We start from the raw sequence: 17,587 nt of genomic DNA on the forward strand, positions 1-17,587 counted from the left end.
TAAAATACTTGTCTTTAGATACTTATCCTGAACCATTTCAACATCTGGTTGAAATTATGCATGTTGCTTCATCTATAGGACTGTAAACTGTCATTAGCACCAAGCAAGCATATGCTCTTCATTCTGTTTTACTCTTTCATGTTGAAATAGTTATTAAAATAACATGAATGTTAGTATTTAGTTTCTCTATTTTCTTTATTAACTTGTATTTTAACAGCAAATACAGCATTTTAATGTTAGCATGAAGAGCCATGTTGACGTTTTGGAGAGTCTTACTCTATTTTTGGTTTTGTTTTTGCAAATTAGCCGTGACAAAACATTAAAATGTTGCAAAATGTTCTCACTCTAACAATTAGTGACATTTGGAAATGTCACTTTATTGAAAAGATTTTTAGAAAACTAGCTTGCCTGGGCCATTTTCGGTTCCTCGTCACTCTGCCCACGTCTCCTTGGTCTCTGATTTGTAATTTTCTTCGTGGTGTCTCATCATTTTAATTTGCATTTCCCTAATGACAGATGGTGTTGAACATCTTGTTTTCCTTTTTCTTTTTTAACTTTGGTTAAAAAAAACACTTAAAGTTTACCATCTTAACCATTTTTAATTGTGCACTTCAACAGTGTTAGTATATTTGCATTGTTGTGATACAGATTTCCAGAATTTTTTCATGTCATAAATCTGAAACTCTATACCCATTAAGTAACAACTCTCCTTTTCTCTCTCCCCACAACCCCTGGTAACCACCATTCTACTTTGTGTTTTTATGAGTTTGACTACTTTAGATATCTCATATAAGTGGAATCATATAGCATTTATCTTTTTGTGACTGACTTATTTCACTTAGCATAATGTCCTCAATGTTAAATCATGTTGTATGTGACAAGAATGCCTTCCTTTCTAAGGCTGAGTAATATTTGCTTGTATATATATACATTTTGTTTATCCGTTCATCTGTCAGTGGACATTTGGGTTGCTTCTACCTCTTGATATTGTGGAATAGTGGCACTATGAACATGAGTGTGCAAATATCTCTGAGACCCTGCTTTCAATTCTGATATATACCCAGAAATGAAATTGCTGGTAGTTCTATTTTTAATTTTTGAGGACCCTCCATACATACTGTTTTCCATAGCACTTGTACCATTTTACAATCTTTTTCTTTTGTTTGTTTTTGAGACAGAGTCTCACTCTATCACCCAGGCTGGAGTGCAGTGGTGCAGTCTCAGCTCACTGTAACCTCCACCTCCTAGGCTCAAGCGGTTCTCTCACCTCAGCCTCCCAAGTAGCTGGGATTAAGGTGCGTGCCACCAGGCCCAGCTAATTTTTGTATTATTAGTAGAGACGGAGTTTCATCATGTTGGCCAGACTGGTCTCAAACTCCTGACTTCAAGTGATCCACCCACCTCAGCCTCCCAAAGTGCTGGGATTACAGGCATGAACTACCGTGCCCCGCCTCATTTTACAGTCTTCTCAACAATACACAAAGGTTCTAATTTCTCCACATCCTCACCAACACTTCTTCTTATTTTTTTTTTAATAGTAACCATCCTAATGGATGTGAGGTGATATCTCATTGTAGATTTTTTTTTTTGCATTTCTCTAATGATTAGTGATGTTGATCATCTTTTCATACTTGTTGGCCATTTGTATATCATCTTTAGAGAAATGTCTTTTCAAGTTCTTTTGACCATTTTAAAATTGGATTATTTGACTTTTTTGTTAATGTATTTATTTATTTTATTATTATTATTATTATTTTTGAGACAGAGTCTTGCTCTGTCACCCAGGCTGGAGTGCAGTGGCATGATCTCGGCTCACTGAAACCTCTGCCTTCCAGGTTCAAGTGATTCTCCTGCCTCAGCCTCCCGAGTAGGTGGGACTACAGATGTGTGCCACCACCCCTGACTAATTTTTGTATTTTTAGTAGAGACAGGGTTTTACCATGTTGTCCAGGCTGGTCTCGAACTCTTGACCTCAAGTGATCCACCACCTCGGCCTCCCAAAGTGCTGGGATTACAGGTGTGAGCCACTGCTCCCGGCCTCCAGTATAAATTTTAGAATTGGCTTGTTGGTATCTCCAGTATTCTTTCTGGGATTTTGATTGGGATCGTGTAAAATCTAAAAATCACATCAGGGAGAATTGACATCTTAACAATATTATATTTGCCAGGCGCGGTAGCTCACACCTGTAATCCTAGCACTTTGGAAGAATGAGGCAGACAAATCACCTGAGGTCGGGAGTTTGAAACCAGCCTGACCAACATGGAGAAACTCCATCTCTACTAAAAATACAAAATTAGCCAGGTGTGATGGCACATTCCTGTAATCCCAGCTACTCAAGAGGCTGAAGCAGGAGGATCGCTTGAACTTGGGAGTGGGGGAGGTTGCTGTGAGGTGCGGTGAGGTGAGCCGAGATCATTGCACTCCAGCCTGGCAACAAGAGTGAAACTCCATCTCAGAAAACAAACGAGCAAACAAACAAACCCTAAAAAACCGATATCTTCCAACCCATAAGCAAAGTGTGTCTTTCCATTTATTTAGATCTTTGATTTTTTTCATCAGTGTTTTACTGTTTTTCATGTATAGATCCTGCAGATATTTTGTTTAAATTTATACCTAACTACTTCATTTTTCCAGTGCTATTGTAAACCTTACCTTCTTTTAAAACTGTAACATCTGTCCTACAAACTCTCAATTTAGAATCAGCCCTACAATATACTTTGTCTGATGTCTCACCCAAATGAGTGTTCACATCTTGTCAGTGAGTGGATATTTGGCACCGTGAATTTATGGTTCCAATGTCAGATGGGTTCTCACCACAGCTAGTCAATCCTTCTGTATGTTTTGGGTCAACAACTCTCCTGCTTCCGTAAGGAACAGTGTTCAGCCACTTTCTTCAAGCCTCTCCTTGCTAGCTCTCTCTCGGCAGATGATTAGAGAGGTATCTCCAAAGCACCAACAACTTAACGGCACACTTAGTTGCGTCTGCCTCCACTTTTTCTCTTTCAAATCTCAGAGGAAAAGATCCCCCTCTTCCTACTTAAGGCGAATCTACTACCTTTTAGTCATTTAACTAGTATACATTGATCTATTATATGCCAGATATTGCACTAGGAGCTGGGGGCATAGGAGCAAACAAAACAGCTCACATTCTGAGGGCAAGTGAACAAGAAAATTATCAGTGAAAATAATGTGATATGATAGAGAGTGATGAGTAATCAGGAATGGGCTCTGAGGAGGGGACACTTGAGCCATAGAAGACCTGAAGGATCTGAATGAGCCAGCCATATAAGGATCAGGCGAAAGCATTCCAGGTGATGATGGCATTAGAAAGGACAAAGGCCCTACAGAGGGAATAAGTTTACATGTTGGAGGAACAGAAAGAAGGCCAGTGTGACAAGGTTGTAGTGAGTAAGAGAGCAAGCAAGCAGAAGGAGGTAAGGTCAGAGGAGTGAACAGAAACCAGGCCATGTAGGTCCTTGCAGGCCTGAATAAGGATTTTGGATCTTAAAAATACAGTGAGAAGTTATTGATTGAACTGTTAAGCAGGGCAGTAACATGATATAATTTATGTTTTCTTTTCTTTTTTTTTTTTTGAGATAGGGTCTCTGTTGCCCAGGCTGGAGTGCAGCGGCACTATCATGGTTCACTGTAGCCCCAACTTCCTGGGCTGAAGCATTTCTCCTACCTCAGCCTCCCAAGTAAGCTGGGACTACAGGTGTGTGCCTCCACACCTGGCTAATTTTTTCTATTTTTTGTAGAAAGAATTTATTTTATTTTCCTTCCTTTACCTTTCCCCTTTTCTTTTCTTTTCTTTTCTTTCTCCCCAGTATGTTGCCCTGGCTGGTCTCGAACTCCTGGGCTCAAGTGATCCACCATGGCCTCTCAAAGTGCTGGATTACAGATGTATGCCACCATGCCCAGCCAATTTATGTTTTAAAGTCATTCTAGGCTGGGTGCGGTGGCCCACGCCTGTAATCCCAGCACTTTGGGAGGCTGAGGCAGAACAATCACTTGAGGTCAGGAGTTCAAGACCAGCCTAGGCAACAAGGTGACACCCCACCTCTACTAAAAATACAAAAATTAGCCGGGTGTGGTGGCACACACCTGTAGTCCCAGCTCCTCCAAGGCTGAGGCACGAGAATTGCTTGAACTGGGGAGGCAGAGGCTGCAGTGAGCTGAGATTGTGCCACTGCACTCCAGCCTGGGCAACAGAGCAAGGCTCTGTGTCAAAAAAAAAATTAAAGTCAGTCTACTTGGTACATGGAGAGTGGCTTGTTGGGGGACAAGAAGTGAAGCAGAGAGACCAATTAGGAGACCATGGCAGTAGTCCAGGTGAGAGGTGAGAGTGGTTGGAACAAGGTAGTAAAAGAAGAATTGGAGAAAGTGAATGGATTTGAGATGTGTTTTGGAGGTTTTGTTATCAGGACTAGCCAATAGTTTTGGTGTGGGAAGTGAAGGGAACAGGGGAATCAAGGATAACTCCTCAATTGTGGCTAGAATAACTGGGCAAATTGAAGTGCCATTTACTGAGATGGGGAAGAACAGCTTTCAAGGGAAAGCCAAGCACCATTTTGAACATGTTATGTTTGGAATGCCTATTGATTATCCAAGTGGAGTTGTCAGGTAGGCAGTTGGATATGTAGTCAGCTCAGCTGGGAAGGTCTAGCTAGAAATATAAATTTGAGACTTGTCAGTATATAGATGTTACTTAAAGCCATGAGACAGAATGAAATTGCCAAAGATGTAAGTACAGATAGCAAAAGGAAGAAATCCAAGGATCGAGTCCTGGGGCATCATTTAATGGTCAAGAGAGGAATGGCTACTAAGACTGGATGAAGACAGAGTAAAACTGAGAGCGAAGAGAGGCGAGTGTTTTACATGACTCAAGGTCCAGTTAAGAAAACAAAACAGGACTTCCGTTTCCAGTTACTGAGGCATGAGGATCCAGTGTTCCAACCCAGTGGGAAATGGGGCCTTTGACTGAAGAGGAGACCCGTGTCATGTTTGAGAAGATTGCAAAATTCATCGGGGAGAATCCTCAGCTGCTGGTGGACCGGCCCGATGGCACTTACTGTTTCTGACTGCACAATGACCGGTGTACTATATGAGTGAGAAGATTATGAAGCTGGCCACCAATATCTCCGGGGATAGGTCAGTGTCACTGAGGACCTGCTTTGGAAAATTCGCTAAGACCCACAAGTTTCGGTTGCACATCACAGGCCTGGATTAACTTGCACCTTATGCCAAGTATAAAGTATGGATAAAGCCAGGTGCAGAGCAGTCCTTCCTGTATGGGAACCATGTGTTGAAATTGGTCTGGGTCGAATCACCGAAAATACTTCTCAGTAGCAGGGAGTGGTGGTGTACTCCATGGCAGCCATCCCTTTGGGTTTTGGGGTGGCAGCAAAATCTACACAAGACTGCAGAAAAGTGACCCCATGGCAATTGTGGAATTTCATCAAGCAGACATTGGGATGTACATGTGGCATGAAGAGACGTTGACTTAAAGTCATTGCAAGGGCAGGCGGCTGTGTGGAAGGGCCGAGCTTTGTTTCCTGTGTTTGTGTAGACTCTACCATCATGTTGCATTTTGTCAACACTCTGACCTCTCCAGGGACTTCTTAGTTTACTGTGCTCTCTGTCACTAACAAGTGCAGGCTAGATTCTTATTATATACAGAGATGGCTTAAAAATGGGGTTTCAGATCTTTCTGTTTGTGAGGAAATAGAATATTCTTTCACATTTGAATCAGAGGGCTTCTTGTTCTAAGAAATAGATTCCAAATCATTGGAACTAGGAACAAGAATTATTGTTATCTGTGATAACACTTTGTTTTCTAAACTCATAAGAACACATGGATTTTCATTTTCATTAATATGAAAGATAGACATTGCTATCAGAATAGTAGCCACATGGAGTTTTACAAATGAAATTTGGCTAAAATAAGAGCAATTTATTCAGCTATTTTTCTATACAGTAAGTGCTGTGTGGTATGGAAGAAAAATGGGTTCAAACCCCAGTTCTGGCCAGGCATGGTGGCTCACGCCTGTAATCCCAGCACTTTGGGAGGCTGAGGTGGGCAGATCATGAGGTCAGGAGTTTGAGATCATCCTGGCTAACACAATGAAACCCCGTCTCTATTAAAAATATAAAAATTAGCTGTATGTGGTGGCATGTGCCTGTAGTCCCAGCTACTCAGGAGGCTGAGGCAGGAGAATCGCTCGAACCCAGGAGGAGGAGGTTGCAGTGAGCCGAGATCGTGCCATTGCACTCCAGCCTGGGTGACAGAGCAAGAAGACTCTGTCTCAAAAAAAAAAACCAGTCTGCCAACTACCAGCTATATGGCCTTGAATGAGTCATTCAGCTTTAATAAGGTTCATTTTCTTCTGTTTAAAAAGACACAAAACTTGCTGGATGTGGTGGCTCACGCCTGTAGTCCCAGCACTTTGGGAGGCTGAGGTGAACAGATCACCTGAAGGAATTCGAGACCAGCCTGACCAACATGGAGAAACCCTGTCTGTACTAAAAATACAAAATTAGCTGGGCATGGTGGCACATGCCTATAATCCCAGCTACTTGGGAGGGAGAATCACTTGAACCCAAGAGGCAGAGGTTGCGGTAAGCCAAGATTGCACCATTGCACTCCAGACTGGGCAAAAAGAGCAAAACTCTGTCTAAAAAAAAAAAAATAAAAAGACACAAAACTTAAAAAACAGCTTTGGCCATCTGAGAATTAGAAATCATGATTGTAGGCTGGACACAGTGGCTCATGCCTGTAATCCCAGCACTTTGGGAGGCCAAGGTGGGCAGATCCCTTGAGGTCAGGAGTTTGAGGCCAGCCTGGCCAACATAGTGAAACTCCGCCTCTACTAAAAATACAAAAATATTGGCCAGGTTTAGTGACACACACCTATAGTCCTAATTACTTGGGAGACTGAGGCAGGAGAATGGCTTGAACCTGGGAGGCAGAGGTTGCAGTGAGCTGAGATCCGTGCCATCACACTCCAGCCTGGGCGACAAAGCGAGACTCTATCTCAAAAAAAAAAAAAAAAAAAAAAAAAAATGATTGTAAAGCGTCTAGTACAGTGCCTGGGAAATGATAGGTGTGGAATAAATGGTAAGAATTATTTTTATATTATGTATTCCTGTTTTTAAGTGTAGAGTTTTATGAGTATAATTTGATTATATTATCTTCTTTTTTACAAGCCGTTTTCTCAGTCTTTTTCTTGGATGGGATAATCCTAGGCTGGAATTTTTTTTCATCACTATGATTTTATAAAACATAATTTTTTCTATGAACCTTACTTGACTGTTTTGTACTAAAAGCACTGATCAGAGACCGTGACATAAAAATTCAGTCTCTTTGACCTTCCCCGTGCCTCCCAAGGTTATTTTAAGATCATTAGAATATTTCTTTAATAACATTTTATAGACAAAAAATTTAAAGACTACCTGTATTGCAAAACTAAACTATTTTTTAATGAATATACTGCTTAAGTTCCAAAGGTGAAGTCTTTAAGAATACATTACCAACTCCTGCTTTAAAAAAAAACAAAAAACAAAAAACAAAAAAACAGAAAACATTCAGAATTGTAAACAATTTGACATGAGGAACTGGTACTCAGGTGATAGAAGACCTTAGAATTCCAGGAAGGGATGATGAATTGATCCAGAGATTTAGCAACAGCAGGAAGCTGCTTCACCTCTAGGGGTAGAGGGACAAAAGCAGAAGGTGGTATCACCCAAGTCTGGGATCAAGGACCACCCAGCAGAAGCAGGAATGCCAACCCACCAGGAGCTTGGTTCATGGAGGGAGTGACTATCCAGTGGGAACCACAGAGGAGATACAATCCGTGCTGGAGATGACACCTAAAACAGAGAGAAAGGGAGGAAGTACCCTGGCTTCTCTCCTCTTGCTCTCCAATCTTCTGCCAAAGATTCCCATCCATAGGTGAAACCGATCAGGAAGTCAGGAGGGAAAGGAGCCTGGGAAGTGTAGTTGTCTGCTGCACACAGCACCGCGGAAGAGGGGAATGAAGTCGGGTGCGGTGGCTCACACCTGTAATCCCAGCACTTTGGGAGGCCAAGACAGGCGAATCACCTGGAGTCAGGAGTTTGAGACCAGCCTGGCTAACACGGTGAAACCCCATCTCTACTAAAAATAAAAAATTAGCCGGGCATGGTGGTGCACACCTGTAATCCCAGCTACTTGGGAGGGTGAGGCAGGAGAATCACTTGTACGCGGGAGGTGGAGGTTGCGGTGAGCTGAGATTGTGCCACTTCACTCCAGCCTGGGTGACAGTGAGACTCCGTCTCAAAAAAAAAAAAAAAAAAAAAAAAAAATCTGATTATTGTACTGCTTCTGCACCAGATCCCATTCCCTCCTGCCTACTCAAGTATATTGCTTCAGTTATTTTCTGTCTCCTGCATTATCAGTTTTTACTTCTATCTTGGATTTTTCCTCATCAGCATTCAAATATGCTGTTATTTCTTCCATCTTTAAAATACTGTTAATCTTACTTCCCCTCCAAATACCACCCCATTTCTCTTCCCTTTCATAGCAAAACTCCAAAAAAAAAAAAAAAAAAAAGCACCTATATTCACTGCCTCCAATTCCTCTTCTCTCATTCTCTCTTGAACTCAGTCCTGCTAGGCTTTTGCTTATGCCACTCTATTCAAACTGCTTGTGAAAGTCACCAATGACCTCCCCATTGCTAAATGCAGTGGTCATTTCCAAGTCCTCATCTTGTCTGTGGTATTTGGGAGATGATTATTTCCTCCTCCTTTAAATACAGGCTGGTCATTTGTCTATTTGCTTTCAGACCCATTCCCCTCTTCTTGAACTCACAGACTTGAGCCACTGTGCACGGTGCAGTAATAAGATTTATAGAAACTCAGAGTCACAGGATCTTCATCACTCAAGTTTAGAAAAGATGAAAGACCTTAAATGTCATACCCTCTAACCTTCTCTTCTGTGTAGGAATTTCCTGTGTAACCTCCTAGACACATATTGGTTCAGCCTTTGCTTTAAAGTCTCCAGGGATGGTAAACTTAGACTTTCCCAAAACAGTCATTTTCATTTTAAGACAAATACCATTAATTTTTCCTTTAGAAAACAACCAGATGGAATCAGCGCTTCTCTCTCTCTCTCTCTCTCTGTCTCTCTCTCTTCTTCTTCTTTTTTTTTTTTTTTTGACACAGTCTCCCTCTGTCTCCCAGTCTGGAGTGCGGTGGCGCGATTTTGGCTCACCGCAACCTCTACCTCCCAGACTCAAGCAATTCTCATGTCTCAGCCTCCTGAGTAGCTGAAATTAACAGATGTGTGGCACCACACCCGGCGAATTTTTGTATTTTTAGTAGAGACAGGGTTTCGCCATGTTAACCAGACTGGTCTCAAACTCCTGACCTCAAGTGATCCACCCACCTTGGCCTCCCAAAGTGCTGGGATTACAGGCATGAGCCACCGCTCCTGGCAGGATCTTCTGGAATTTGTGCCAGCCTGGAATCAGTGCTTTGTTCTGGATTGAGTTGTGGTTTGAAGAAGCCAACTGTGAGGGTCATTTTAGGGTCAATTAGAAAAATATAAATATAGGGTATTAGATGAGATGAAAATTTATTAAAATTGTAGAGATTGTTGACTGAATAAAGCAGTTTGCAGTACAGTTTGTAGAGTTATTATATGTCTATTTGTGTGTGTATATACATAACATGGTGGGGAGAGAGATATGGGTTGATGTGCATCATTAACATGTTAAAAGCATTAGTCTCTGGGTAGTGGGAATGTGGCATTGAGTTCTAGCAGAACTTCAATGAAAAGGTGGTTCTTAAAATGTTTCAGAGAATAGAAAAAGGCTAACTTTCCCCAATTCTTTTTTTTTTTTTTTTGAGACGGAGTTTCGCTCTTGTTACCCAGGCTGGAGTGCAATGGCACGATCTCAGCTCATCGTAATCTCTGCCTCCTGGGTTCAGTCAATTCTCCTGCCTCAGCTTCCTGAGTAGCTGGGATTACAGGCATGCGCCACCATGCCCAGCTAATTTTTTGTATTTTTAGTAGAGACGCGGTTTCACCATGTTGACCGGGATGGTCTCTATCTCTTGACCTCATGATCCACCCACCTTGGCCTCCCAAAGTGTTGGGATTACAGGCGTGAGCCACCGCGCCTGGACATTTTTTTTTTTTTTTGAGACGGAGTCTCGCTTTGTCGCCAAGCTGGAGTGCAGTGGGGCAGTCTTGGCTCACTGCAACCTCTGCCTCCTGGCTTCAAGTGATACTCCTGCCTCAGCCTCCCAAGTAGCTGGGACTACAGGTGCATGCCATCACACCCAGCTAATTTTTTAATATTTTTAGTAGAGACGGGGTTTCACCATGTTGGCCAGGATGGTCTCGATATCTTGACCTCGTGATCCGCCTGCCTCGGCCTCCCAAAGTGCTAGGATTACAGGCGTGAGCCACTGAGCCTGGCTCCCCAATTCTTTATATGAAGATAGGATAACTGGGCCAGGAATGGTGGCTCATGCCTATAATCCCAGCACTTTGGGAGGCCGAGGCAGGTGGATCACTTGAGGTCAGGAGTTTGAGACCAGCCTGGCCAACATGGTGAAACCCCGTCTCTACTAAAAATACAAAAATTAGCCAGGCATGGTGGCATGCACCTGTAATCCCAGCTACTCAGGAGGCTGAGGCAGGACAATCGCTCAGACCTGGGAGGTGGAGGTTACAGTGAGCCAGGATCATGCCACTGCACTCCAGCCTGGGCGACAGGGCAAAACTCCGTCTCAAAAATAAAAAAAGTGGGTTCCTATTATGGCTAGGCATAGTGGCTCACGCCTGTAATCTCAGCTCTTTGGGAGACCGAGGCAGGCGGGTCATGAGGTCAGGAGTTCAAGACCAGCCTGGCCAATATGGTGAAACCCCATCTCTACTGAAAATATAAAAATTAGCTGGGCTTGGAGGCACCTGCCTGTAGTCCCAGTTACTCGGGAGGCTGAAGCAGAAGAATTGCTTGAACCCAGGAGGCAGAGGTTGCATTGAGCCGAGATCGCCCTACTGCAGTCCAGCCTGGGTGACAGAGCCAGACTACATCTCAAAAAAAAAAAAAAAAAATAGGGTAACTGATGCCAAAACCTAATGGTGATGGCAGTTAAAGGAAATATATGGACCAATCAACCAAGTTTATATATAAAAATACTGAATATAGATGTAAAGTTTTAAACAGAATTCAGATATAATTCTAAGCCAGGCACAGTGGCTCACACATATAATCACAGCACTTTGGGAGACTCAGGTGGGAGGATCGCTTGAGCGCAGGAGTTTGAAACCAGTCTGGGCAACATAGTAAGACCCCTTCTCTATAGAAAAATAAAAAAATTAGCTGAGCATGGTGATGTGTGCCTTTAGTCCCAACTACTAGGCAGGCTGAAGTGGGAAGATCTGTTGAGCCCAGAGGGTTGAGGCTGTAGTGAGCTATGATTGTGCCGCTGTACTCCAGCCTTGTCTAAATAAAAACTTTTTACAAAAAATTCTAGAGGCATTTTCATTTCCTGGGGAGGCCTCAGGAAACTTAGTTGGAAGGGGAAACAGCCACCTTCTTCACAAGATGGCAGGAGAGAGAAGAGTGAGCATGTGAAGGAGGAACTTTCAAACACTTATAAAACCATCATATCTTGTGGGAACTCACTATTTTGAGAACAGCATGACAGAAACTGCCCCCATGATCCAATCACCTCCCTCCTGCAACACGTGGGGATTACAATTCAAGATGAGATTTGGGTGGGGACACAGAACCAAACCATATCACTACCTGATTTCAAGTATACTACAAAAGTATAGTAACCAAAACAGCATGGTACTGGCATAAAAACAGATGCATAGATCAATATAACAGAATAGTGAGCCCAGAAAGAAATCCATGCATCTACAGCCAACAGATTTTCAACAAACGTGCCAGTAACATACATTAGGGAAAGGACAGTCTCTTCAATAGGTGATGCTTGGAAAACTGCATATCTATATGCAGAAGGATAAAATCAGACCCCTCTCTCTCACCATATACAAAAACTAACTCAATGGCTTAAAAAAATGTAGGATCTGAAACTGAAACAACTGGAAGTAAACAAGGGAAATGTTTTATGACATTGGACTAGACTGGGCAACAATTTTTTTTTCATATGAACTCTGTTGGGGTCACCACCTGCAAGGTCTGTCCTGCAGACCCTGACTCAATGACAGATGAATAAATTCACTCACACATGGAATACAGTGAAAGAGTGGGCTGGGATGTCTGTGGCCACTCACACTCGAGAGTGCTGTAAAGAGATAGCAGCCACAGCCATGAATAAAGGCTGGCCTTGCCGGCCTTTATTCAGCACACATTAAATGACAAAGGCTTTGAGACAACACCACTAGAGGGTGAAGATTAAAGGCCAGGTTCCGAGGCCTAAGGCAAACACCATTAGTGGGTAGTATCCCTGGTTGACCTCCCTCCAAGAGAGCCATCCAGAATGATCAAAGGTTAATTTTAGGACCACATGAGCAAACAAGTTAGTTGGGTGAATTCTCCACATTCCTTTCTTTCTACTTTATTTCACTAAGGGGACAAGGCTGCCTTCAGCCAAGTACTATAATAAAAACCCTTAGGCCTTCCAAAGGGTTTGTGTATATTCTCTATAACTAAACTTTCTCCTGCCAGCTTGATTGAATCCCCACAGAACTCAAAAGCACAGGCAGGCAACAAAAGCAAAAATAGACAAGTGGGATTTCATCAAACTAAAAAGCTTCTGTCCACCAAAGGAAACAGTCCACAGAGTGAATATATAACCTATAGAATGGGAGAAAATACTGGCAAATTCTACATCTGACAAGGGGCTAATATCCAGACTGTATAAGGAATTCAAACAATTCAATAGCAAAAACTCAATCCAATTTTTTTTTTTTTTTGAGACAGAGTTTTGTACTTGTCACCCAGGCTGGAGTGCAATGGCACAGTCTTGGCTCACTGCAATCTCTGCCTCCCAGGTTCAAGGGATTCTCCTGCCTCAGCCTCCCGAGTAGTTGGGGTTACAGGCAGCTTCCACCATGCCCAGCTAATTTTTGTATTTTTAGTAGAGACGGGGTTTCACCATGTTGGCCAGGCTGGTCTCAAACTCCTGACCTCAGGTGATCCACCTGCCTCAGCCTCCCAAAGTGTTGAGATTACAGGCATGAGCCACCGTGCTGGGCCTCAATCTGATTTTTTTTTGAGACAGGGTCTCTGTCACCCAGACTGGAGTGCGATGCCGTGATCTTGGCTCACCACAGCCTCCACTGCCCAGGCTCAAGCAATTTTCTTGTGTCAGCCTCCTGAGTAACTGGGATTACAGGTGCATGCCACCACTGCCTGGCTAATTTTTGTATTTTAGTAGAGACTGGGTTTCACCATGTTGGCCAGGCTGGTCTTGAATTCCTGACCTCAAATGATCCATCTGCCTTGGCCTCCCAAAGTGCTGGGATTGCAGGTGTGAGCCACCACGCCCCGCCTCAATCTGACTTTTAAATTGACAAAATACCTTTATACACATTTCTGAAAAGAAGACAAACAGAATGGCCAAGAGGTATATGAAAAAATGCTGAACGTTGCTAATCAGGGAAATGCAAATCAAAAGGGAACCCTTACACATTGCTGGTGGAAATGTAAATTAGTACAGCTATTATGGATTATGGAACACAGTATGGAACTGAGGAAATTAATCCCAGCATATATCCCATGTATCGTGTGTGTGTGTGTATATATACACACACACACATGATACAGCAATATCTATCTATATATACACACACACACGATACAGCAATCCCAGTTCATATATAAATATATATATGCACACATATATACATATACATAATGGAATATCATTCAGCCATAAAAAGAAATGAAATCCCATCATTTGTGACAACATGGATGAACCTAGAAGACATTATGTTAAATGAAATTAGCCAGATACAGGAAGGGAAATATCCCATATTCTCACTCATATGTTGAATGTAAAAAAAGTTGATTTTATAGAAGTAGAGAATAGAACAGTGGTTACTATAGCCTAGGGAGGGGGAAGGAGGGATGGCAGAGGTTGATCAGTAGGTACAAAGTTACAATTAGGAGGAATAAATTCCAATGTTCTATTGCAGTGTTAACAATAATGTATATTTCTAAATAGCTAGAAGAAAGGATTTTTAGTATTATCACATACAAATGATAAATATTTGAGGTGATGGATATATTAATTACCCTGATTTGATTATTTCACATTGCATACATGTATCAGAACATCACACTGTATCCCATAATATGTACAATTATTATGTGTCAATTAAAATTTAAGGGAAATGTGGGAGCCAGGCAGGGTGGTTTATACCTGTAATCCTAGCACTTTGGGAGGCCAAGGCAGGAGAATCCCTTGAGCCCAGGAGTTTGAGACCAGCCTGGGCAACATGCTGAGACCCTGTCTCTATTTTTAAAAAGTTTTTTTAAAGAAAAATATATAAGCAATTAATATTTAAAAGAAAGTGACAAATTTATCAATGTTTTAATTAGGCTTTTTTGAATATTAGAAACAATACTCAAGTTAAATTGAGAATTAAATGAGAAGGATTAATTGTAAGGATACACATGGAAATGAATGAGAAATAGAAGAAAACTTTTAAATTATGATTAATGATACCTATTAAAAAATCCTACAGCAAGTATACTTAAAAGCTTGCCTCCTGAGTGGATCACGAGATCAGGAGATCGAGATCATACTGGCCAACATGGTGAAACCCCGTCTCTACTAAAATATAAAGAATTAGCCAGGCATTGTGGTGCGTGCCTGTAGTCCAGCTACTTGGGAGGCTGAGGCAGGGGAATCGCTTGAGCCCGGGAGGTGGAGGTTGCAGTGAGCCAAGATCGCACCACTGCACTTCAGTCTGGTGACAGAGCAAGACTCCATCTCAGAAATAAAAAAAAGTTTTGCCTCCTGAAATTGGAAATGAGACAAAGATTCCCTTTATTACCATGGTATTGGGATCCTAGCCAGTGCAACGAGAAGAAAAGGAAACAAAAAGTTTAAAGACTTGGAAGAAATAACACCATCATTATTTGTAGAAAACCTGATGTGTATATAGAATATCCAAAATAACTGAAGAATAAATATTTAAATTGATAAACGAATTTAGAAAAGTTGGCTGGGCGCAGTGGCTCACGCCTGTAATCCCAGCACTTTGAGAAGCTGATGTGGGCAGATCACGAGGTTAGGAGTTCGTGACCAGCCTGGCCAATATGGTGAAACCCCATCTTTATTAAAAATACAAAAATTAGCCGCTGTGGTAGTGCGCACCTGTAGTCCCAACTACTTGGGAGGCTGAGACAGGAGAATCGCTTGAACCCAGGAGGCAGAGGTTGCAGTGAGCCAAGATCACACCACCGCACTCCAGCCTGAGTGACAAAGCAAGACTCTGTCTCAAAAAAAAAAAGTTGCTGGACATGTGGTTAATACAGAAAACCAATTGCATTCTGTATCTAAGTAACAAGCAGTTGGAAACTTAACATTTAAAATTAGACATATTAAGTCATTAAAATAGCATAAAAATATTTAGGGATAAATCTAAGAAAATATTATGCAAGGCCTTTACATAGACGACTATAAAATATCGAGAAAAATTAAAACCTAAATAAATGGAATGATACACTGTGTTTGTGGGGAAGACTCAATAGCTTTAAAGTGTCAGTTCTCCACAAACTGATTTATAGATTCAGTGAGACCCCAGTAAAAATCTCAACAATTGTGTGTGTGTGTCCACGTGTGCATGTGTGTGGTGCTGGGCAGGGGGGAGGAGAGACTTGACAAGCTAATTTAAATTTATACAGAAATCAGAAGGTCCAAGAATAGGAATGAAATTTATACAGAATGGAAAGGTCTAATATAACTCTTGAAGAACAAGGTGATAGGACTTATTCTACTAGATACTGTTTTATTATATATTGAAAGTAATTTCAACAGTATGGTATTGGCTCAGTAGACAATAGACCAATGAAACAGAATAGAGTCCAGAAACTGGCCCACACATGCAGTCACCAGATACACAGCAAAGGCGCTCCTGCTATTTAGAATTTTTTTTTTTTGAGATGGAATTTTGCTCTTGTCACTCAGGCTGGAGTATGATGGTGTGATCTCAGCTCACTGCAACCTCCTCCTCCCAGGTTCAGGCGAGTCCCTCTCCTGCCTCAGCCTCCCGAGTAGCTGGGATTACAGGTGTGCGCCACCACGCCTGGCTAATTTTTGTATTTTTAGTAGAGACTATGTTTCACCATGTTGGTCAGGCTGGTCTTGAACTCCTGACCTCAGGTGATCCACCCGCCTCGGCCTCCCAAAGTGCTGGGATTACAGGTGTGAGCTACCGCCTGTAAAAATTCTAATAATCTAAAAATTATTTTAATTTTTTTCTAATAAATTTTGGTAAAACAATTGTCTATTTACATGGTAAAAAGAAAACTTGACCCCTACCTCACATCGTCCACAAAAATCAATTCCAGGTAAATCAGATCTAAATACAAAAAGTACAGTGGTAAAACTTCTAGAAAATAACAAAAATATTTTCATTATCTTTGGGAAATGAAAGACCTCTTATGACAAAACCACTAACCATAAAAGAAAAGATGGATACCACATTCAATTTAAGAGCACCTGCTCATCAAAAGATGCTCTCGAGGGTAGAAAGGCTACAGAGAAGGTGAAGATACTTGTAAGACAAAAGTCGCGAAGGGCTTGCATCCAGAATGTCTATAGAGTTCCTACAAACTACCTTTTTTTTTTTTTGAGACGGCATCTCACTCTGTTGCCTAGGCTGGAGTGCAGTGGCGTGACTCAGCTCACTGCAGCCTCTGCCTCCTGGATTCAAGCTATTCTCCTGCCTCAGCCTCTCAAGTAGCTGGGATTACAGGCGCCTGCCACCATGCCCAGCTAATTTTTGTGTTTTTAGTAGAGAGGGGGTTTCACCATGTTGTCCAGGATGGTCTCAAACTCCTGACCTCAGGTGATCTGCACGCCTCGGCCTCCCAATGTGCTGGGATTACAGGCGTGAGCCACCTCGCTCAGCCCAAACCATCTTTTAGGTAATGGAGGGTTTGACTTTAGACTCTTTAGGGACAGTGCAGGGCCACGTCCTTGGACACAGGGATCCTGAAAGAGCAGTGCCAGTGACACTTTTTGCCTCTGGTGGTGGGGCCAGAGTGAGGGGGGAAGGTGGAAAAGTGGAACTTTCAAAGAAACGTGCTGTCTAAAGACCCTAATTGAAAGTGTTTTTGTTTTTGTTAATTTTTCAGGCAAGGTCTCACTCTGTTGCCTACGCTAGAGTACAGTGGCATCATGACGGCTCATGGCAGCCTCCACCTCCTGGGCTCAAGTGATCCTCCCAACCTCAGCCTCCTGAGTAGCTGGGACCACAGGCATGTGCCACCATGTCTGGCTTACATATATATATAATTATATTTATATTAGGTTGGTGCAAAAGCAATTGCAGCTTTTGCCAGTACTTTTAATGACAAAAGCCACAATTACTTTTACACCACCTTATAT

At 42.1% G+C, this 17,587-nt stretch overlaps 1 pseudogene; it reads left to right on the forward strand.

Moving 5' to 3' along the window:
• The first annotated feature begins 3,891 nt into the window (after positions 1-3,891).
• LOC105733428 (60S ribosome subunit biogenesis protein NIP7 homolog) lies at positions 3,892-6,046 on the forward strand (annotated as a pseudogene).
• The last annotated feature ends 11,541 nt before the right edge of the window (positions 6,047-17,587 follow it).

Source organism: Aotus nancymaae, unplaced genomic scaffold (genome assembly GCF_030222135.1).
Source record: "Aotus nancymaae isolate 86718 unplaced genomic scaffold, 86718_ANA_hifiasm-v0.15.2.pri h1tg000004l, whole genome shotgun sequence".
NCBI lineage: Eukaryota > Metazoa > Chordata > Mammalia > Primates > Aotidae > Aotus > Aotus nancymaae.